Genomic DNA, 25465 nt, shown 5'->3' on the forward strand with positions numbered 1-25465 from the left:
ATCTAATAGTATTATTTAATGAGATAATATATTTACAAGTGGTTAGCATATTTTCTTGAATATAGTAGGTATTCAAAGAAGTTAACAGTAGTAATTGTAGTTCTGTAGTTGCTAGTAATAGTAGGAGTGGTAGAAGTATCTGATTAGGTTAGTAGCTATAAGACGGAAAAGGTAAACAAATCCGAAAGAAATTCCTAGGACAGGAAAGATAGAACTGGGGTATTGTCTGACTATAAAGGTGAGATTCGGACATGACTCTAAGCTGAGGCTTGGAGGGAAAGATATAAGAGGAATTGAAGATACTAGTTTAGGACAGAGGTTCTCAAAGTGTGGTTCCAGCAGCAGCAGTAGTTCTGAGAATTTATGAGAGATGCAAATTCAAGACCCCAGACCTACTGATTCAGCCACGCTGACTGACACGTGGCCCAGTAACCCGCATTTTAACAATCCCCTCCACCCCTCAGGTGATTCTGATGCTCACTCAAGTTTGAGACCCACTGGTTTAGAACCTGATGAGCCAGAGGTGATGCTGAGAAACCAGGTGAACAAGGTGTCCAAGGAAATGTCAGAAGTGAAGATGTAGATTTCTTACTTAAAAGGCTGAAATTCTCCTTTCCTGATGCCTTTGCTTGCTTCCAGTTATTGGTTTGGTTTTTAACTTAATGGCTTCCCGATCTCAGAATCATTTCTCAGCTTTCAAGTTCTCCTTGCAGTCCACCTACTCGGCAAAGCCATGTCAAGTGTGCAACCCTTAATCACTCTCCATCCTGCCCCCAGTCTCCCTCCTGCAGTGCTCTTCTCCTGCTTTCGGCTTGGAGGATGCAATGTGTCTGGCACAGTTTCATCTAACATTAAATACCATGTACATTACAGAGCTTTATATATAATAAATGAAGACAGTAATAGCCTAGAACACGGCTTTTAATAGTAGGAATCCCTGGCCATTAAATATAAAACAGTTATCAATATATGTATATCTAGTGACCCTTCTCTGGCCCCCAAAACACAGAAGCCTGCAAAGAACATGCTGGGTCTATACTATTGAAGAGCACTTTTATTTTCAGAACGAATTTCATCTTGAATCCAATAGGTGTAAGTGTGAAAAAAGAGGTGAGTAGTAGCCAGCCACCAATTTTCAGATTTCTCCATGTGTCTTTCAGGGAGTTTTATTGACTCTTTGATAGAGACAGAGGTAATAAATAATAAGAGGTCTCATTACAATAGCTTATCAGAGACCTGACCAGTGTATTAATTTTGGCCATAAAATGTGTCAATTCCAGCTGCAAGGATCAGCTCAACCGTGGTGACAAGGATCACCTGTGTAGACCTTTGAGACAGGTAAATCTACCGTGGCATTCTCTGGAGCAGGACGCACCTGGGAATATCACCTGCATTTTAAACTAGTGCTGACTGGCTTGTAATATCTGGGAATCCACATTTAGTACAACGAAATCAATCTTCAGGGACTTGAAACATGTCACTCCTATTATTTATAAATACAAGGTAATTCCTGTGTGTTTCTTTATGTGTTTTTCCTTTTCCTTTATAATTTGTATATTGCATGCAAACATAACATGTGAACTTAAAATCTATAAAACATATGGGATAGTATGTAAAACCCAGACCAATAAAAATATATTTTATTAACACTCTATATAGCATATTTAACAACAGAAGCAAAATTAACCTACCCTGAAAAATAAAATTAACCTACATTTTTCAGTATTTTGGATAGCGGAATACTGCTTCCTTTATGATGTGCCTTTCTTCACAATAAAATTAATTACTTGGGTGTTTATCTAGAACCACAACTAGAATTCTGAAAGCAAGTTATAGGGTTGAAATTGCCCATTAATATTGTGTTTCCTAAATTGCCCATGTATTTCCTAAATTCCCTATCATAAGGAAATAAGTATTATTATTCATTACAGTACCAATGTTAGTAATAATGACACAAATGAAATATGTACGTGGAAATATTTGTAAATCTTATTCAAACTTGTACCAGATTTCTATTTATAGAATTCACACAAAAGCAAAAACAAACACACACACCCACAAATGAACACACAAAAACATATGGACAATGGCTTTCTTGATAGTTAAGAAATAAGATAACAATATCAACAGCAGCAAGAAACAGTGAGAGTCAAAACTGTTTTCTTGTTATGTTATGTTATGGTATAATCTGGGACTAGGATAGTGAACAATGAAGTGAGGCAATGTTTCAGCAGCCCTGAATTGATAGGCAGAGGCAACCACGTGCATATACTCCATGAGGATTTCAAAACTTGGGGCTTCCCTGGTGGCGCAGTGGTTGAGAGTCCGCCTGCCGAGGCAGGAGACACGGGTTCGTGCCCCGGTCCGGGAAGATCCCACATGCCGCGGAGCGGCTGGGCCCATGAGCCATGGCCGACGAGCCTACACGTCCAGAGGCTGTGCTCCGCAATGGGAGAGGCCACAACAGTGAGAGGCCCACATCCCCCCAAAAGAAAACCTTAATGAAAACCACTTTTCTTATTTAAATGAAGAGAACTGTTCTTTGCCTTTCTTCTGGGCAACGTTACTATGCTGTAAAATATTGACTAGGGATAGTAATTAGCAATTCATCTGATGTAACAATAGGGATAGTCTATATCAGAAGTTCTGAAAGCATAATCCACAGATCCCTAGAAGTCCCAGGAAACATTTCAAGAGTTTGTGGAGTCAAAACAATTCTCACTCTATTATTTATCATTTTCATTTTTTGTCTTTTTCATTGTGTTGGTCTGTGCTAGGTTGGCATTTGCACTGAAGGTACAAATACAATGGTGGGTAAAATTACTTGCGCTTAGAACAAATCAAGGCAGTAGAAACAACCTGGACTAGTGCACATTTCATGCACCACCATTCACCAAAATGTCAGTTTTACTTAAGAAAATCATTGATGAAGTAGTAAAAAACTGTAATTCTGTTAAGTCTTGGCACTTAAGTACAAACCTTAATATACTAGATGACAGAAACTGAAGATATTAATAAAGCATTTCTACTATGTAATGAAATAGATAGTTGTATTCATTGCCTGCTGCTGTGTAACAAATTACCCTAAGATTTAGCAGCTTAAAATGATATACATGTATTATCTTAGTTTCTGTGGGTCAGGAACTCATGCACTGCTTCGCCGGGTCCTCTGGCCCAGGTTTCTTACCAGGCTGCAATTAAGGTGCCAACTGGGGCCACCTGGGGCATCTCAAGCTCTAACTGCGGAGGGATCCACTTCCAACCTCACTCATGGTTGTTGGGAGGATTCAGCTGCTTGAGGGATTTTGGACTGAGGACCTCGGTTCCCTACTGGTTATTGTCTGGAGGCCACTCTCCGTTCCTTGCCAGGTTGCCCTCTCCATGAGGGCAAGCCCTGGAGAAGAAACAGAGAGAGAAAAGCCCAGCAAGATGGAAATCACAGTCTTTTGTGATCCAAAAACAGAAGCGGCACCTTCTCACTTTTGCCATATTCTATTTGTTATAAGCAAATTACTTAGCCCATCCCACACTTGAGGGAAGGGAATTACACAAGAGTATGAACCCCCAGGGGCTGGGATCATCAAGAGTTAAATCAGAAGCTGCCATCCACAATGGTCATCTCTGGGAAAAGCACTTGTGTGACACTTTGCACTGCAAGGTGAACTAGCTTCTCTTTTCTTTACAGACCATTTTTACTTGGAAGAATCATTAACAAGCAAACTTTAATGATTCGGGATTGGGTATTTTTTTAGATATTTGCAGAATTGAGTATTTCTAGAAAATGAACAAAGTCAGTTTTGTCAATTCAAGGAAAACAGTGTTGATGCTCAATATGCCATAGAACTCAAATATTTAAATGAATGCTAGAATTTTGGACAACCTGTATCTGGCAACAGTGTCTTACCAGTTTCTCAATATATATAAAACCTTTGCTAAAGATTTTGGCAGCAATATTAAAGAATGTTGGGTTTGATATTGTGTACGGAAATGTGTTAACATTCAAAAGAGCTGTGAAACTCAAGGAGCCAATGTTTTTCAAATGACCAATTGATGCTTTTAAGAATCATGGATGTAACCATTTAAAGTGCAGGATAGACCAATGAAGTTCACGGAACAGTATAAACAGTTCATTAATACGGTTTCAGTTCTACCTTGCAATCAACCTTTAAGAAACTACTACTTACAGAGTTCTAATGTGGTGTAAAAGGAGAATATCCACAGCTGTCTGAAAAGGGTGTTAACATACTTCTTCATTTTCAACTGTGTAACTGTGTGAGGCTGGATCTTCTCCATGTACTTCAACCACAACCACAAATGGCAACAGTCTTACTGCTGTGGAAGCAGATATGAGAATCCAGCCAATTTCTATTAAGCCAAACACTGAAAGTATTTACAAATACGTATAAAGGCATATCTCATCTCATGAAATTATTTTTATTTGAAAAATAGTTTTTTTCATTAAAAATATTTACATTGTTACTTCTAAATGAATTATTTAAGAATGTCTCTTTAATTCCCAGCATGATATATATTGAAAGATATAACCCACATAAACAAAAGTTTTCTGAGTTCCTCAATACATTTTAAGAGTGCTGAAGGATCCTAAGAGCAAAACATTTGAGAACCACTGGGCTAGATTTTGCTCTTTTACCAGTAATCCCAGAATCTCAGCAGCTTGAACAAAATGATTTATTTCTTATTCACACTACAAGTCCACTAGTGTAGGCTGAGGGAATGTGCTCATGGTTTCCTCAGGAAACCAGGCTCACAGAGAGTACATCAAGATTCTACACTCACGATAACAAGAAAAATAGGGGGATGGCAAAATTTGCAAAGGCTTATAAAGTTTACCTGGAAGTTACGTATGCGACTCCTGCTTGCTAGTCATCTTCCTAAGAAAGCCACATGGCCACACCTAATTCAGGGACACACAATTCTGCCATATACCTAAAAGGAAATCCAGAAATATGCAGTAAACAATACTAATGGCCACCAGATATGCCAACTCCCCTCCATAGACAGCAGGGGCACTGAGTTGAAAAGGATTATGAGGTTGCATCTTAGCTCATGAGGCTCACTAATTTCCTATGGCCATTGAAACAAATTACCACAAATTTAGTGTCTTAAAATAATGCAAATGTATTTTATTAGAGTCCTGGAAATCAGAAGTCCTAAAAACAGAGTGTTAGCAGGAATGTGTTCCTTGCACAGTTTCGAGGAGATAATCAGTTCTTTACCTTTTCCAGTTTGTAGAAAACATGGATTATAACAATATTTATCCTTTAAACCAAATATGACTGAGCACCTGCTGGTATGAGGCACTATTATAATGCTAGGGATACTGAGCTGAACAAAAGGCACAGTCCCAACTCTGAGAGCTTACATTCCAGTGGAAGGAGAAATAGAATAAACAAGTAAACAAATATGCACATATATGTTAGGAGAAGGATATGCACAACAAAGAAAAGGCAGGAGAAAGTAATTGAGAGTGATGTAAGAGGTGTTGTTTTAGATAAGGTGGTCAGCAAAGGCCTCTCTGATCAGACAATTGATAGAGTTGATCCATGAATAAAGGGAAGGAAGAAATCATGATATCTGGAAGAACATTCAGGCACTGAAAATAGCAACTGAAGAGGCCTTTGTGTGGGAGGATGCTTGGAATGTCTGAGAGACAGCAAGGGGGCCAGTGTGTGGCTGGGGAGAAGGAGAGGAGGAGATGAGGTCAGAGAGAGAGAGAGCTAAAGTGCAGATAAGGTAGTGTCCCAAGGACTGTGAGAAGGACATAGCCCTTGCTCTGAGATGGACAGCCACAGGGACATTTACTTATAGGAGCGTTATAATACAGGTTATATTTAAGGGGTCACTGACTAATGTGGGGAGAATATAACCCCAGGGTCAAGGCTAAAAGCCTCAAGAGTAGTCAGGAAGTCATTGAAATAACATAGGAAGGAGATGACGCTGATTTGGATTAGAACTGTAATGGTGGAGGTACTGAGAACTGTCTGGATTCTAGATAGAATTTGAAAATAAAGTCAATAGATACACTGATGGATTAGATGATTTGGATGTGAAAGGATCACTACCAAGAAAAGTGATTACTCTTCAAAACCAGAAGGGAGGGAGAGATGGAGGAAAGAAGGAAGGAAGGATTCTTGTACCAGAATGAATAGGTAGGTCTTCTTGGAAAATTAATTCCATGACTTAGGGAAATCTTTGGATATTAGTTAGAAGAAAGATGAATCTTATACAAGCAAAACATGCTCACCTAGCATCAAAACCTTGAATGGTGTTAGGTAAGTCTGGCATATGTAGCTGCTTCTGTACATCTGTGTAGTCTATGAGAAGTAATTTCCCTTTTATGAGTCCAAGCTGATGATGTCGCTTTCAACATTATTACAACGTGATTTATTGTTATCTAATCCACACTTGAGTAAAATGGCCCTGTCCTTCTCTGAACAGAATAAAATTTCTCTTGAGTAGAGTTTTTAACAAGTCTGTGTGAAGGTCACATTTGCTGTCAATTCCACAGTCTCAGGCTAACAGGTAAACATTCTACCAAATAAACCAAGACACTAATCAGAGGTGGACTGTTTCTCCACAAAGGAGCCACAATTTGCTAGTGCCATCTACAAAGCCCTGTTTTTCAGTTTCTTTTCAAAATATTGATATTAAAGCATTGATTAAGCTGAATAGAATTATTAAGCACATATATTATTCATCTACTTTTTAATACATGAGAACCTTTTAAGTAAGTAATATTTTTGTTTTAATTTACTTTTGTTTCCACAGTCAGACATTAAATCCTGAGTCAGGCTGCACTGAGAAAAGACATCAGAAAACTGTGTTATAGATGTCCAATTCCTATTTTCAATTTATCACTGTGTTAATTTTATTTTCTAATTACTATTAGATACATCCACTTGTCTCCATTGGCACCACCGTCACCATCCTGGTCCAAGCTAGAGTCACCTGCAGCCTGGGGGTAACAATGTTCTCCCACCTGATCTCTGCGTCAGTCTTGCCCAGCTCTGATCCTTCTCTGCAGAGCAGTTAGACTGATCTTCTCCAAAACTCAAATCACATAATATTTTCCCTTGACTTAAAAACTTATAAAGGCTTCCAAAGGTTCATAGGATAATGAAAAACCACTGGGGACCTGCAGATGCCTGTGATTAGCTTCTCCATCCTCTTCAGCCAGGGAGACCCTTCTGCTCTCATTGCTTTGGCTCTGTCCTTTCCTGGACTAGCTCTGCTCCCAGCTGTTCCAAGATCTTTGCACAGGCTGTCCCCCGTCAGGACACTCTTTATTCCCACACTCTCTTAGCTCCTCTTTTTTTTTTTTTTTTTTTTTTTTCCGGTACGCAGGCCTCTCACTGTTGTGGCCTCTCCCGTTGCAGAGCACAGGCTCCGGACGCGCAGGCTCAGCGGCCATGGCTCACGGGCCCAGCTGCTCTGCGGCATGTGGGATCCTCCTGGACCAGGGTACGAACCCGTGTCTCCTGCAACGGCAGGCGGACTCCCAACCACTGCGCCACCAGGGAAGCCCTCTTAGCTCCTCTTTATCCTTCAGGTCTCTAGCCATTCTGCTTTACTTTTTCCGGGAACATTTCCCTGACCACCCTGCTTCACCCCATCGAGGTCAAATCTCCCTGTTTTATGCTCTAATCACCCCATGTTCCTCTAGCTCCTAGCACTTACGAAGACAGCAACTTTACACTAAGCTGGGCAGTTATGACTAATGGCCATCTACCTTACCAGATGGCAAGCTTCGAGAGGGAGGGACCCACACCAGCCTGCTCTAGAGTAAGATGGGCACTCAGTAACTATTTGGTGAATAACAAGTATATATAAATTATTCACAAAAGAAACGTTTGCCAAAAATTAGAAAAGAGTTAAAATGGAAGATATCAAAATCCTTGAGTAAAACTGATATATTTAGACATCTAAATATTTAAATAACCAACTGTGATTGTGAAATGGATATTTGGAGGAAAAGAGGCTTGGTAAATTCAGATCTTTTGATTTTACTCAAAGGCCATTCTTCTGTTGACCTACTGCCTCGAGGGCTTTGAAAACCTTACAGTTTTGTTTTGCTGTACCTCAGCAGCTGTAAACTCTAACGGTAAGTATTAAGGTTTTGTTTTTGTTTTTTTATAGCAGTGCTAAAAAGAGATCCAGATGTCACTAACTAACTGGCTTAGAAAGCAAATGAAACACATGTCAAAAACACAGCCCCAAGAAATAAGTGAATCAGAAAATCATTTCAGTGCTACAGTGTCCAAAATTCTGGGGCTATTCACCCTTTTATCTTTGGAGGTCCATGTTCAACATGTATTGTAAATATATCGGCAGTCTCACAATTTGAATGAGCTCAATTTTGGTTGTATGAATATATATACAAGACAAACGTTCTCACTACTCTGCAGCAATCATAAGGCTCTACTCAAAAGACAGTCTGCTCTCAAATCAGTGTAGGACAAACCGACACATCCTTCTAGAGGGACTGTAAAGTGGCTTTTTGTCTGATCTTTATCTGGGCTACAGACTCAAAGCAATAAGCTTTCAACCATTTGTCTTGATTTTTAACAAATAGAAACCAAGGCTTCCCTGGATTCTAAAATGTACGAAAATACTTCTGAAAAAAACAAGTACTAATAACAATATCGAGCTTTAGTACAGGTTGACCCAACAACTTCCCATGGACGTAGTAAGAATTATTTTTGACATTTTTAAGAAGGAAGAAATCCATTCCCAATCACCCTCCCCAATTCCCATATTGCACTTTTCAAAAGACTAGACTTAATCAGTTTGATTTTCAGGAGCAAAACGAGGTGAAGCAGGGCTAAAAATGTAATAAAAATTTCACCTGACCTCATTAGCAAAATGCTTGAACAGATGAAATAATGTGTTCATAAGAATCAGCAGGAATATGACCCACCTTTAAAAGCTGTGACAACTCATGAACTTCTGAATCCCAATGTGCCTCTTTGAACCCACAGCTAGAAGCAGAGCTACTGTGGTAATTGTCAGTGCCAGTCATCAAATATTTTCACTTTTTTTTTCGTTCCTGCGCACCCAGTAGGATTGCATTTACTATCATGGCATGACCGTGAACTTGCTTTGGCCAATGAAATGTCAGAAGCTGTGGGTATCACTTTGGTATAGAAGCTCTAACAGCTACTGCACAATTTGCAGTGTTTGTTTCCCACTGCTGTTGCACTTGTGTTGCTGCAGATGGTAGAAACACCTTCATTCTGGGCCTCTAATTGTAAAGACATGGATGAGAGCCCCAGTCAACCCCTTGTGGACACACATCTTGAGTGAGAAGTATGCCTTTGCTCTTTTAAGCCTTTACAAGTTGAAGTTGTTCATTTCTCTAGCATAACCAAGTCCATACTGAGTGATATACATGTGTAAATACAAGTCATCAAAAATAATTTCAAATGTTATACTATGATTATATATACATGCATATATATATATATACATTTATTTATATTTATATATGGATATCATGGGATGAAAGAGACCAAAGGATGCAAAAACTATAGAATGTTATCAGATTTCAATTCATTAAAATTCCTTATTCTACAGCTCTCTCAAATTTCCTTTTAGGATTTTTAGCCTGAGACAGGAAACCTATATGCATTTCTAGAATTATTGAAGGGTAAGTACGGCATCTGCTGTACTCTCTTTCACAGGTACAGCACAATTTATTGGCTACCGAAAACAATACCATTTGTTCTTCAAATGCATCCCCTGGGGAAGTCAGAGTTCATGCTCTAGTGTTTTCCAGTCTTACGTTCATATTAAAATATCTGAAAGAACATCCATTTTCATGCATTATCAAAAGGAACACATATCATCTTAAGAGACGGTACAGCTGACTATATTTATGCACAATTTGCTGAGCAATGCCAAACACTGGAAACATCATGAATCAGTTGATGATTCAACAGAAGTCGCTGAGCACCTAGAATCGCATCTTTTGTCTGCTGCCTAATGACGTCCCTTGAACTAAGTAACAACTCAGAGACAGAGAAAAGCTGAGGGAGAGTTTAGTTCATCCACCTACACAGAGCAGGGTAAATCTGTTTTTCTTACTTCCAGATAAATGTCAACAATTTCGTCATTTAAGCAAAAACAAAATTCCGAGAAAGAACTTCCTGTATTTCAGGCAAACCGCTACCTATTCTGTGCCCACGCAGATCTCTTGCCTCTTCTTAGGAGAATCTGGACATAAATGAGAGCGAGTTGTATGGCAGTGTAACAAAAGTGAGCAGTTTGCTTTGCCATGGCTGCTTTTCTTGATTTATGAAGAAGAAATGCAAGAAAAGGAATTGAGCTCTAACAATTCCCTTATCTCTAACACAGGGCTAATAATATCATTTACAACTTAGGGCTCTGAGGATTGAATGAGCTAATCCACACAAATTGCCTGGCACATAGGAGTGGCTCCATAAACTGTAATTGTTATAATAATAATAAGAAGAGGGGGGACCCTCAAGATGGCGGAGAAGTAAGACGTGGAGATCACCTTCCTCCCCACAAATACATCAGAAATACATCTACATGAGGAACAACTCCTACATGACACCTACTGAACGCTGGCAGAAGATCTCAGACTTCCCAAAAGGCAAGAAACTTTTACCCTACCTGGGTAGGGTAAAAGAAAAAAGAAAAAACAGAGACAAAAGAATAGGGACGGGACCTGCACCTCGGGGAGGGAGCTGTGAAGGAGGAAAAGTTTCCACACACTAGGAAGCCCCTTCGCAGGCAGGGCTGGGGGAGCGGAAGCTTCAGAGCCACGGAGGAGAGCACAGCAACAGGGGTGCAGAGGGCAAAGCGGAGAGATTCCCGCACAGAGGATCGGTGCCGACCAGCACTCACCAGCCCGAGAGGCTTGTCTGCTCACCCGCCGGGGCGGGCGGGGGCTGGGAGCTGAGGCTCCGACTTCGGAAGTCAGACCCCAGGGAGAAGACTGGGGTTGGCTGCGTGAACACAGCCTAAAGGGGGCTAGTGTGCCACAGCTAGCTGGGAGGGAGTCCGGGAAAAAGTCTGGACCTGCCTAAGAGGCAAGAGACAATTGTTTCAGGGTGCACGAGGAGAGGGGATTCAGAGCACTGCCTAAACGAGTTCCAGAGATGGGTGCGAGCCACGGCTATGAGCGTGGACCCCAGAGACGGGCATGAGATGCTAAGGCTGCTGCTGCAGCCACCAAGAAGCCTGTGTGCAAGCACAGGTCACTATCCACACCCCGCTTCCGGGGAGCCTGTGCAGCCCGCCACTGCCAGGGTCCCGTGATCCAGGGACAACTTCCCCGGGAGAACCCACGGCGCGCCCCAAGCTATTGTAATGTCACGGCAGCCTCTGCCGCCGCAGGCCCGCCCCACACTCCGTGCCCCTCCCTCCCCCCGGCCTGAGTGAGCCAGAGCCCCCGAATCAGTCGCTCCTTTAACCCCCTCTTGTCTAGGCGAAGAACAGATGCCAGACGGCGACGTACATGCAGAGGCGGGACCAAATCCAAAGCTGAGCCCCTGGGAGCTGTGAGAACAAAGAAGAGAAAGGGAAATCTCTCCCAGCAGCCTCAGGAGCAGCGGATTAAAGCTCCACAATCAACTTGATGTACCCTGCATCTGTGGAATACCTGAATAGACAAGGAATCAGCCCAAAATTGAGGCGGTGGACGTTGGGAGGAACTGCAGACTTGGTGGTGTTTGCTTTCTGCATCTGATTTGTTTCTGGTTTTATGTTTATCTTAGTTTAGTATTTAGAATTTATTATCACTGGTAGATTTGTTTATTGATTTGGTTGCTCTCTTTCTTTTTTTTAATATATAGATATATATATCTTTCCCCCCTTTCTCTTTTAGTGAGTGTGTATGTATATGCGTCTTCATGTGATTTGTCTGTACAGTTTTGCTTTTACAGTTTGTCCTAGGGTTCTGTCCGTTTTTCATTTTTTTGTGTGTATAGTTTTTAGAACTTGTTATCATTGGTGGATTTCTTTTTCGGAGTAGTTGCTCTCTTCTTTCTTTCTTTCTTTTTTGTTATTACTTTTTAACTTTTTTATTTTTAATAATTTTTTTCTTTTAATAACTTTCTTTTCTTTCTTTCTTCCTCTCTTTCTTCCTTTATCCCTCCCTTCCTTCTCCCACCCTCCCTCCCTCCCTCCCTCCCTCCCTTCCTTCCTTCCTTTCTTTCTTTCTTTCTTTCTTTCTCCCATTTCTTCTGAGCCGTGTGGCTGATAGGGTCTTGGAGCTCCAGCCAGGTGTCAGGGCTGTGCCTCTGAGGTGGGAGAGCCGACTTCAGGAGATTGGTCCACCAGAGACCTCCTGGCTCCACATAATACCAAATGGCGAAAATCTCCCAGAGATCTCCATGCCAATGCTAAGACCCAGCTCCATTCAACGACCAGCAAGCTACAGTGCTGGACACCCTATACTAAAAATGTAGCAAGACAGGAACACAGCCCCACTCATTAGCAGAGAGGCTGCCTAAAATCATAATAAGGCCACAGGCACAAAACACACCACCGGACATGGTCTTGTCCACCAGAAAGACAAGATCCAGGCTCATCTACCAGAACACAGGCACTGTCCCCTCCACCAGAAAGCCTACAAAACCCACTGAACCAACCTTAGCCACTGGGGGCAGACACCAAAAACAACGGCAACTACGAACCTGCAGCCTGCGAAAAGAGACCCCAGACACAGTAAGTCAGGCAAACTGAGAAGACAGAGAAAAGCACAACAGATGAAGGAGCAAGGTAAAAACAAATCAGACCAAACAAATGAAGAGGAAACAGGCAGTCTACCTGAAAAAGAATTCAGAGTAATGAGAGTAAAGATGATCTAAAATCCTGGAAATAGAATGGAGAAAATTCAAGAAACGTTTAACAAGGACCAAGAAGAACTGAAGAGCAAACAAACAATTATGAACAACACGATAAATGAAATTAAAACTTCTCTTGAAGGAATCAAAGCAGAAAAACTGAGGCAGAAGAATGGACAAGTGACCTGGAAGATAAAAGAGCAGAAATAACTAACACAGAGAAGAATAAAGAAAAAAGAATGAAAAGAATTGAGGACAGTCTCAGAGATCTCTGGACTACATTAAATGCACCAACATTCGAATTACAGGGGCCCCAGAAGGAGAAGAGAAAAAGAAAGGGACTGAGAAAATATTTGAAGAGTTTATAGTAGAAAACTTCCATAATATGGGAAAGGAAATAGTCAGTCAAGCCCAGGAAGCACAGAGAGTCCCAAACAGGATAAATCCAAGGAGAAACACACCAAGACACATATTAATCAAACTATCAAAAATTAAATACAATGAAAAAATATTAAAAGCAGCAAGGGAAAAACAACAAATAACATAAAAGAGAATCCCCATAAGGTTAACAGCGGATCTTTCAGCACAACCTCTGCAAGCCAGAAGGGAGTGGCAGGACATATTTAAAGTGATGAAAGGGAAAAACCTATAACCAAGATTACTGTACCCAGCAAGAATCTCATTCAGATTCAATGAAGAAATTAAAACCGTTACAGACAAGCAAAGGCTAAGTGAATTCAGCACCACTAAACCAGTTTTACAACAACTGCTAAAGGAACTTCTCTAGGCAAGAAACACAAGAGAAGGAAAAGACCTACAATAACAAACCCAAAACAATGAAGAAAATGTAATAGGAACATACATATCGATAATTACCTTAAATGTAAGAGGATTAAATGCTCCAACCAAAAGACACAGACTGGCTGAATGGATACAAAAACAAGACCCATATATATGCTGTCTACAAGAGACCCACTTCAGACCTAGGGACACATACAAACTGAAAGTGAGGGGATGGAAAAAGATATTCCATTCAAATGGAAATCAAAAGAAAGCTGGAGTAGTGATTCTCATATCAGACAAAATAGACTTTAAAATAAGGACTACTACAAGAGGCAAAGAAGGACACTACATAATGATCAAGGGACCAATCCAAGAAGAAGATATAACAATTGTAAATATTTATGCACCCAAAATAGGAGCACTACAATACATGAGGAAAATGCTAACAGCCATAAAAGGGGAAATTGACAGTAACACAATCATAGTAGGGGACTTTAACACCCCACTTTCACCAATGGACAGATAAACCAATATGGAAATAAATAAGGAAACACAAGCTTTAAATGATACATTAAGCAAGATGGACTTAATGGATATTTATAGGACATTCCATTGAAAAACAACAAAATACACTTTCTTCTCAAGTGCTCATGAACACTCTTCACGATAGATCAAATCTTGGGTCACAAATCAAGCCTTGGTAAATTTAAGAAAATTGAAATCAGATAAAGTACCTTTTACAACCACAACGCTATGAAACTAGATATCAATTACAGGGAAAAATCTGTAAAAAATACAAACACATGGAGGCTAAACAATAAACTACTAAATAACCAAGAGATCACTGAAGAAATCAAAGAGGAAATCAAAAAATACCGAGAAACAAATGACAATGAAAACATGATGACCCAAAACCTATGGGATGCAGCAAAAGCAGTTCTAAGAGGGAAGTTTATAGCTATACAATCCTACCTTAAGAAACAGGAAACATCTTGAATAAACAACCTAACCTTGCACCTAAAGCAATTAGAGAAAGAAGAACAAAAAAACCCCAAAGTTAGCAGAAGGAAAGAAATCATAAAAATACGATCAGAAATAAATGAAGAAGAAATGAAGGAAACAATAGCAAAGATCAATAAAACTAAAAGCTGGTTCTTTGAGAAGATAAACAAAATTGATAAACCATTAGCCAGACTCATCAAGAAAAAAAGGGAGAAGACTCAAATCAATAGAATCAGAAATGAAAAAGGAGAAGTAACAACTGACACTGAAGAAATACAAAGGATCATGAGAGATTACGACAATCAACTCTATGCCAACAAAATGGACCACCTGGAAGAAATGAACAAATTCTTAGAAAAGCACAACCTTACAAGACTGAACCAGGAAGAAACAGAAAATATAAACAGACCAATCACAAGCACTGAAATTGAGACTGTGATTAAAAATCTCCCAAAAAACAAAAGCCCAGGACCAGATGGCTTCACAGGCAAATTCTATCAAACATTTAGAGAAGAGCTAATGCCTATCCTTCCCAAACTCTTCCAAAATATAGCAGAGGGAGGAATACTCCCAAACTCATTCTATGAGGCCACCATCACCCTGATACCAAAACCAGACAACGATGTCACAAAGAAAGAAAACTACAGGCCAATATCACTGATGAACATAGATGCAAAAATCCTCAACAAAATACTAGCAAAGAGAATCCAATAGCACATTAAAAGGATCATACACCATAATAAGTGGGGTTTATTCCAGGAATGCAAGGATTCTTCAATATATGCAAATCAATCAATGAGATAAACCATATTAACAAATTGAAGGAAAAAACCATATGATAATCTCAATAGATGCAGAAAAAGCTTTCAACAAAATTCAACACCCATTTATGATAAAAACTCTCCAGAAAGTAGGCAGAGAGGGGACTTACCTCAACATAATAAAGGCCATATATGACAAACCCACAGCCAAGATTGTTCTCAAAGGTGAAAACCTGAAACCATTTCCACTAAGATCAGGAACAAGACAAGGTTGTCCCCTCTCACCACTATTATTCAACATAGTTTTGGAAGCTTTAGCCACAGCAATCAGAGAAAAAAAGAAATAAAAAGAATCCAAATCAAAAAAGAAGTAAAGCTGTCACTGTTTGCAGATGACATGATACTATACATACAGAATCCTAAAGATGTTACCAGAAAACTAGTGGAGCTAATCAATGAATTTGGTAAAGTAGCAGGATACAAAATTAATGCACAGAAATCTCTTGCATCCCTATACACTAACAATGAAAAATCTGAAAGAGAAATTAGGGAAACACTCCCATTTACCATTGCAAAAAAAAAAGAATAAAATAGCTAGGAATAAACCTACCTAAGGAGACAAAAGACCTGTATGTAGAAAACTATAAGACGCTGATGAAAGAAGTTAGAGGTGATACAAACAGGTGGAGAGACATACCATGTTCTTGGATTGGAAGAATCAACATTGTGAAAATGACTATACTACCCAAAGTAATCTACAGATTCAGTGCAATCGCTATAGAACTACCAATGGCATTTTTCACAGAACTAGAACAAAAAATTTCACAATTTGTATAGAAATACAAAAGACCCTGAGTAGCCAAAGCAATCTTGAGAAAGAAAAACGGAGCTGGAGGAATCAGGCTCCCGCACTTCAGACTATGCTACAAAGTTCCAGTAATCAAGACAGTATGGTACTGGCAGAAAAACAGACATATAGATCAATGGAACAGGATAGGAAGCCCAAAGATAAACCCACGCACATATGGTCATCTTATCTTTGATAAAGGAGGCTAGAATTTACAATGGAGAAAAGACAGCCTCTTCAATAAGTGGTGATGGGAAAACTGGACAGCTACCTGCAAAAGAATGAAATTAGAACTCTCCCTAACACCATACACAAAAATAAACTCAAAATGGTTTAAAGACCTAAATGTAAGGCCAGACACTATAAAACTCTTAGAGGAAAACATAGGCAGAACACTCTATGACATAAATCACAGCAAGATCCTTTTTCACCCACTTCCTAGAGAAATGGAAATAAAAACAAAAATAAACAAATGGCACCTAATGAAACTTAAAAGCTTTTGCACAGCTAAGGAAACCATAAACAAGATGAAAAGACAACCCTCAGAATGGGAGAAAATATTTGCAAATGAAGCAACTGGCAAAGGATTAATCTCCAAAATTTATAAGCAGCTCATGCAGCTCAATATCGAAAAACAAACAACCCCACCCAAAATGGGCAGAAGATCTAAATAGACATTTCTCCAAAGAAGATATACAGACTGACAACAAACACATGAAAGAATGCTCAACATCAGTAATCATTAGAGAAATGAAAATCAAAACTACAATGAGGTATCACCTCACACTAGTCAAAATGGCCATGATCAAATAATCTACAAACAGTAAATGCTGGAGAGGGTGTGGAGAAAAGGGAACCCTCTTGCACTGTTGGTGGGAATGTAAATTGATACAGCCACTATGGTGAACAGTATGGAGTTTCCTTAAAAAACTAAAAATAGAACTACCATACAACCCAGCAATCCCACTACTGGGCATATACCCTGAGAAAACCGTAATTCAAAAAGAGTCATGTACCACAATGTTCATTGCAGCTCTATTTAAAATAGCCAGGACATGGAAGCAACCTAAGTGTCCATTGACAGATAAATGGATAAAGAAGAAGTGGCACATATAGACAATGGAATATTACTCAGCCATGAAAAGAAACGAATTTGAGTTATTTTTAGTGGGATGGATGGACCTAGAGTGTGTCCTACTGAGTGAAGTAAGTCAGAAAGAGAAAAACAAATACCGTATGCTAGCACATATATATGGAATCTAAAAAAAAAAAAAAAAGGTTCTGAAGAACCTAGGGGCAGGACAGGAATAAAGATGCAGATATAGAATATGGACTTGAGGACAAGGGGAGGGGGAAGGGTAAGCTGGGACAAAGTGAGAGAGTGGCTTGGACATATATACACTACCAAATGTAAGACAGATAGGTAGTGGGAAGCAGCCACATAGCACAGGGAGATCAGCTCCATGTTTTGTGACCACCTAGAGGGGTGAGATAGGGAGGGTGGGAGGGAGACGCAAGAGGGAGGAGATATGGGGATATATGTGTATGTATCGCTGATTCACTTTGTTATAAAGCAGAAACTAACACACCATTGTAAAGCAATTATACTCCAATAAAGATGTTTTAAAAATAAATAAAGAAAAGAAAAGAAGAAGAATGCTTAAATCCATAAATTGTGTGTAGACATATCCCAAGTTCAATTTACAATCATCCTCTTTTTTTCCGTTCCATACTCTTTTTTCATGGAAATCTCATCCTACCTGCAGACTTCAACTATCAACCCAAAAGTAAGATTCCTAAGTTTAATTACTCACCCCTTCTTTGATTTCCAGGCTTGTATTTGCAATTCCTTCTGGAACACTGTCGAGTGGATTTCCCATTGTTTTCTAAAACTCTTTATGTCTACAGCATGCATCATGTCCCCAATCCAGTACTGACCTTAGACATAGGTGAGGATGGCCCCTGTCTTAAAGTCTGATTTGGAGGTGTCTACTCTGACCGCACCGCTTCCCACAGAGTAAGGATTCATCAGAACCAAGATGTCTCATCACTATATAGTTATATCATAATTGCCCTATTTTTTCAAGGGCAAGTAAAATTATTGACAGATTAATAGTATAGAAGTAAATTTCCCAGTTATCTGTATAAGAATGAAAATAGGCATTCAATCCTTGGTTCATTGAATCTAACAAAGTCGTATATTTACTATTTCTATAAACAATGCTAGCTGATTTGCTAAATCTCTTTTCTGTGTATGTCTTGGTAATTAACTGCCCTCCTTTTCTCCACTTTCCACTTCAGAATGCATTTCTGATTTTAACTTCTAAAAATCGGAACTGAACGATTTCTAAGCAGGGAAGAGATAAATGACCATTAATTCAATTGATCATTAACCACCTGAAAATTAACAAAAGACTATATTATCATCATTTTCTGCCTTTCTACAATTTAGGATTTTATTTCCCTCTAAGTAGAAAAATCGTTATTTTTTTTCAAATCAAAAGAAGTGGCAGCTGCCCATAGAGTAGTGCACCCAGGCATTTCTAGAGCTGGAGATGCCTCTTCCTGCACTTCACCAAACAGCTTCTATCAGTAGGTAAGGCATCTAGGCAATGCTATGTATGATAGGAAGTGGCTGTCTCAGCACCTGGAAGGCACCTGGAAGGCTAGTTTCCTGATGACTCCATCCCTCTATTATCAACGAATTGACTGTAAGCAAGTAAAATAACCAAGGTTGGGGGGAATGATATTGATTTTCTTTTCTGCCTCCGGCAAGGTGCTGCCAAGTCAATTGGGCAGGTTGCTAAAACTTTTTCCAACTTCACTTTCCTCATCTCTCAAGTGCATTGCCCTCTCACATCTAAAACTCTGCTCCTATGTATGTGACCTATTACTTGGTCGGAACTTGAAACACACTACAAATCACTTTTATACGAATAAGTGGTTTAACATGCTTCTCCTCCTTCACATGTGTGCCATGATTCATAAGACCACCTGAGTTTGGAAAACATGATAAAGAAAGACAAAACAAAAACAGCAAGTAAAATCACTTGAATGAGGAAATGAAATCTATGGTACCATTGATCTGCTGGTTATACAATAATGTCTTATCAAGGAAGTAGATACACATGGCACACCAGGCATTGGTGACCTCCAATTACCGTCTGTAAAAGTCTACTTTTCATCTGATAAGTGTGGAGTTTCCAGGATACCTCATGTTCTTTCTCATCTATAATTTTTCAAATATTCTCTTTTTCTTAGAGCTGCCCCATTTGGCTAGAAAATCCCAATACCTACCTGAAGATGCCATTCACTTCCTTCTAAGACCCCACCCTGATCACTCCCAGGAAGGATTAAGTATATATGAATTAATGATAAAATGCATTGTTTTGGTAATTGTTTATATGCCTGCCTCTTCTGCCTAGACTATAGGAATCCCTGCATTCTCAGACCTAACACAGTATTGGGCATAAAGACAGAATTAAATGCAATTTAACAAATAATATAAAATAACTTAGTGAAAATATTTTTTAAACCTCTGTTTTTTCTTTTTCTTGCAGCTTGGCATTTCATTGCTATTTCATGAAATTTCTAAATGTTAAGTTTGCATCTCACTTGTGCTCTTGTCTGTCACTATGACCTTAAAAATGTGTTGCTGACACAAAAAGTAGGCCGAGCATTATTTCTGTCTAATGTATTTGAAATAAGCTGTAGATTTTTACCTCATGTGTTTTCTGTGTTGGCCCAAGCACCCAGTATAAGGTCTAGCCACACTTGATGTTTTACAAAAAACTTGCATCTTCCCTCAACTCTTCTACAGATTAAAAACCAAATTCTGGTTCCCAAATGTAATTCTTAGTCAGAATAGAAATTGATGTTTAGAGTGAGCACCCTTATTGATCATACTAGTCAATAATTTACATCTATAAGATAAATTTTTCAGATCAAGTTAGAGGTATTTGAAAAGAATTCACAGTCTAGAAAACCTATTGTGAGGCTTTTTTTAGTGATTAATTTTGGAAGTATTATTTCAGCTTGATGAACACTACCGTGTTGTAAATGTCCACAACCCTCAGATCATCTGCCTAAAGATATGTTTTGATTGACCTCAAATATACTGCTTTAATGAAAGATTTAACGTGAAGGTCATGAGCCATTTCCTCAACACTGAAATGAATCCTTAAAAATACTCCACTGGAATTCCTCTATCGCTCCTTGAGCCTGGTTATGCTGAACTCCAGAGACAGGAGAGAGAAGAAATGAAACAGCTCACGTCGCTCATGCGTGCTACATTCACCTAGGGCTTCAGCATATGTAGTCAGATCCCAGCACACCTCCATCTGAGGCTTGAATGGGGCCAAATTTGGATGAGTGTGGTGATCGAAATGTCACCCTTTTTTGTGACTTTCCACTCCTGCTTCCCACTCTCCATCCAACACCACTCCAGCCGATCCCAAATAATTTTCAAAGAGTTTACCAGGCATAGGTTCCAGGAAAGAGGGGATGGTTAATCGTGCTTAATTTAACAGGACAATAAATCGATTCATAACTAGCAAAGGAAAACTTTCAGAGTAAGCCCAGTGGTATATATTCAAACTGACAGCTGCTGAGTCCTGGATGGTCAGTAGATATAGATTTCTAGAGATGGGAATGGGGAATGGAGGAAAGAGGAACTAGGTGGGAAAGTGGGCAAGCCAGATTCTTAAAGGGAAACCAAGGAATATACCTTAGATGGAGGCTGCGTACATACGTCTAAAATGTTGCCTAAACGAACAAAATAGAAGGTAAACAAGTTCTCAGAGAGCAGAGGTTACACACACACACACACAGAGGAAAGATGAAAAATACCTTACTGCATGAACTCTAGAAATATTTAATAATTATTCCAAAATTTACTTAGAATTGTTCAAATCTTACTTTCAGAGGGGATGCAAAGGAAAACCAAAGTAAGCTAGAGTTCAAGATGTATAAATTCTTATTTCAGGAAAATGTACTATCCCCAATCCTTTCTTGAAAACATTTTGTACCTTAAAAAACAGCAACAAAACCCTCACCTAAACTTGAGGATTCTGGAAAATGATCATCACAAATGACCTTTTTAAGAGAGGCACCAAAAAGCACAGCTTGCTTTTCATGGCTCATCATCCCCCTAAATCCTTATGTAAGTGGCTTCCCATACTCCTTTGTAAGCATTATTTTTTAAACATGAACACGTTCAACACTGACTGCTAAATTGGTTAAATCCACATGGCAAGAAGGGCAGCCAACAATCTGGAGTGTGTTAAAAATGGTAATAAATTAAAAAGAATGTCTTGTGACAGGGTAGAAATTTATAAAAGTAATTTCTAACTATGATCTAGCAAATTCATCAAGATTATATGTATGTGTATATATATATATATATATATATACTTATATCAGATATAAAAAATTTACATAACCATGAAGCTAAATACTTGTGCTATAATCTTTCAAGCAAACTCACATTTGTTTTGCCTAAATGTAACACTAGGTATCATAATTCTTTGTGGTATTATAGAAGGATTCCTTGAATGAATATGCCAGTTTAAGAAAATATGACTCATGCTAAGTATAACCTTAAAGAATTTGAAGGGTTCTCTTTTTATAAACACTGAGAAGCATATAAATTGCATTGTCCTTGGTGAACAAGCCACTTTGAAATTCTATTTTCATGATGAATAGTATCCATTCACATACCCATATTGAAGGCGTGGGCATGAAGGTTAAGGAAGGTAAAAATACTTTCCCCAGAATTATTTCAACAAAATAATTTCCCTATTTAAATAAGACTTCCTTCCCAGAAGCTTTTGGGTAACAGCAAAGAGGTTACCCATATTTACATTTATGTGAGGTACCAACTGACCAGGTAAAGATGGTCTTTGTAAAATAAGATGTGCGTTCAATGAAATTTTGCTTAAAGAATAACAGACCAGACAGAACCCCCTCTCTATTCATGTTTTAATTATATATCCACTAGCTCATTTGCTGCTCACAACCACCATGAGATATTCTGCACACAGCACTATAATTTATCATCATTTCCTTTTTGCATGCAAGAAAACTGAGGACCAAAGATATTAAGAGATTTGCTAAGGGTAGTTAATAGAGTTGGAATTACTTCTGTAATTCAGTTCAGTTCAGTTGAACTTCTGACTCTACAGCCTAAGTATTATGGTGAAGCAATACAGGACAATAGTTCAAAGCACATGCTTATTACTCTGCTCTCTGTATCTATGTGTTTGTTTTTGTTTGGTTTATTCATTTATTTTGTTTTTGCTTGTTTAATAGTTTTTTATATACCAGAAGGGATGGGGCAGGGGAGAGGGCAAAACTGGTAAAAGGGATCAACTGTATGGTGACAGAAGGAAAATAAATTTTTGGTGGTGAGCACGCTGTAGGGTATACAGAAGTAGAAATATAATGGGGTAAACATGAAACTTATATAATGTTATAAACCAACGCTACCTCAATAAAAAAGGAAAACAAAAGCTCAGGTTAAAAAGAGGAAAAAAAAAAACAAAAAACCTTAGTCAGAAATACCTGGGGCGGGGGGGAAGAAATAAGACTTCCTGCAGCTTAGATAGTGCGGAAGAACATTTACAGTTACAAACTACACATTCTTTACCAAAAAGAACCCGTTTTTTTTTTTTAAAAAAAGGTGTTTGAGAGGGACACACACTGTAGTTAGAAATTATATGAAATTATATGAACTTGATCATAGCTCTCTTCAGGCCTCTTTTTGTGTATATTAAAAAAAAAAAAAAAAGGTACAAGCCCTCCCCACCAACACACACATTCAAACACACACACACACACACAGTCACACACTCACACTCACACACACAAACATCACGCTGAGGAGACAGTCATTTGTGAGTCACATCTCAAAGACAGCAGATGTAGACCAGAAGTGTTCCTTCATTCTCAAACCAGGAAGTTTGCATGATCTCCAGGTTGAGAATACAAGACCGGCGTCAGGCCGTTCACCCGACCTGCTAGCTGGTTACCATACTTGGCTCCCAGATACCTGAGAGTCTGGGGAAAGTCATAAAGCAGCCAGATGACATTTCTCTTGCACATCTACAGGACAATATAACAGCAACAAAAAAAAATTTTCCCTACTGAAGAACATGATTCAAAGTATATTCGAATGAAGAATGCTATCAGGCAAAATAATTCTGCTTTTAAAGATTTATCTGTAATAAGTCAACCAATCAGTCAATGAGGTAAATTCTAAGAGCTGATACTCGATGGAGGTCACAGTAGCTCAGCTCAGCTGTGCTGACGGATGGAACCAACCAATAAAATCAAAAGACTGGATCGGTCATCTAGTAAAGAACACAAATTACTGCAGCCTCCTTCCCCTAGCCTCAATTTAGTCTTTTTCACACTGTGTCTTGCCGATGTGAGAACAAAACCTATATTATTTTATATAGACCAGTGAGTCTCAAAGTTTCTTCCCTGGCTCCCACTGTAAGGGTGCCTGTGAGAGAGCCTGGTGAGGAAGAGATTGGCCAAACTGAATAAACTTCCACATCATTCCCCCACTCCAATGTTAAATTAACATTGCCCTTTTGAATCTGTTGTATGTTTTGTGCTTCTGTTTGGGATATGTGATTAAAGAGTTTCTTGGGGAAAAGGGGGACTAACAGGGAGAAGGGGGCTGTGCGTTTATGATAAAGTGAACTAGTACATTTTAGATAACTTCTGGAAATACTAACATAATATCAAGAAGGAAAAAATATTACTAAGCTTTTAATAAAATGACTGATTCCAGGAAAAAAAAAAACCAGCACTGACTATGAAAATAAAATGTCTGTGCTGATACTGGATCCCCTTTCATCCCCTGCCCATGTTCTGCTTCTTGTCAGAATTACTGAACAGGGAAGGCAAAAATCTCACTTTCTCAACTCCCTTGCTCTGATGTTCTGGGATGCGATTTCGTTTCTGCCCTAAGATTTGGAGAATGCAAGGGAGACAGTGACACTGTGAGGGCCAGATGGGCTCCTGCACACGTGGGTGTCAGCAGCCACTCAACTCCAAGCTCTTCCCTTGCTTGGTGGCTGTGGAGAGGCTATGAATTTGGCAGCAGTCTGGCTGTGGTTGCAGCAGTTCCTGACTTCTGGAGCCTGAGATGGTGTGAAAGCTTTGATGCCGGAATTCGAATTCGTGGGGTGGCTCCTCCATCCGTTAAAGATTTTGTAAGCACTTAATCCTCGTGCCAAATCTGTTTTGCCTGAAGAACCCAGAGTTGTTTCTGTTTCTTGCACTGAACCCTAATGATAAAATGCCGTTATATAGGAAAAATAATGTGTACCCTGGATGACACTGTACACAATGTACTTTGGATGACATTGAAATTCTGTTTACAGAGTGTTTACAGAGTGCTGACGCTGATGACTCTATTCCATTGCATTTGTCTTGTATCATCTCTATTTTTATATTTTGCCAAACACAGATCTAAGCATTGCTTCAAATTCTCCAAAAAAATCTCTCTCTTGCTCTCGCTCTCATTCCCTCCACCTCCAACCCCACTGCCCCTCCACTACCCCAAGACTTTTCTAATTTCCAAAGGCTTCCTGCAGTTGTGCCCTACCCTGGTGTTTTTCTTCCTGGTCCTACCTTCAATCTTTATCAGGCTTCCTCATTCCTCTAATACTTAAAGCTCTTTTTGGAATGTCAGTCTTCTCTCTTCTTCCCTATCAATCAGAATAATTCAGCTGTCCCAGCTTCTACCCCCAAACTGAATAAGCAAATTCATCTCAAGAGTCAGCAAAACAGAAGGATGTCGTTAGGATTCTGACGGGTTTTTTTGGTTTCTGATTTTTTGTTTTTGTTTTTAGTATGTGCCTGACATCTTACTCTTTGCCTCAAATAGCTTATCCAAATTTTTCTTCTAAGTAAGTAAGGATATAATTCTCTTCCTAGTCAGAGTTCTGTTACAAAAATAGCAACCAATAAAACCCTCTTCTTCACTAGAGCATAAATGACTAGCTGACTATCCCAAATGTGTTCTTTTTTTAACTTTTTATGCGTTTTTTGCTTTTTAGTGATTGGTGATTTTATTTATTTATTTATTTCGGCCGTGCCACGTGGCATGCAGGATCTTAGTTCCCCGACCAGGGATCGAACCTGCACCCCCTACAGTGGAAGGGCAGAGTCTTAACCACTGGACCGCAGGAAAGTCCCCCAAATGTGTTCTTTCCTTTCATAGTGTA

The 25465-nt window shown here is 39.2% G+C and overlaps 1 protein-coding gene across 3 annotated transcripts in view; it reads right to left on the minus strand.

The window, feature by feature from the left end:
* The window catches only part of INPP4B (inositol polyphosphate-4-phosphatase type II B), a 582093-nt gene that overhangs the window by 438404 nt on the left and 118224 nt on the right, over nt 1-25465 (minus strand). Inside the window, exon 2 of one of the 3 annotated variants that reach the window (XM_029234954.1) lies at nt 4852-4947. The exons of the other annotated variants lie outside the window; for them this stretch is intronic. The gene's annotated coding sequence lies outside the window, so the exon portion shown is untranslated. The remainder of the gene's footprint in view (nt 1-4851; nt 4948-25465) is intronic. 3 annotated transcript variants of the gene reach the window in all.

The sequence above is a fragment of the Monodon monoceros genome, unplaced genomic scaffold, assembly GCF_005190385.1.
Source record: "Monodon monoceros isolate NGI ecotype Baffin Bay Population unplaced genomic scaffold, NGI_Narwhal_1 Super_Scaffold_20, whole genome shotgun sequence".
NCBI lineage: Eukaryota > Metazoa > Chordata > Mammalia > Artiodactyla > Monodontidae > Monodon > Monodon monoceros.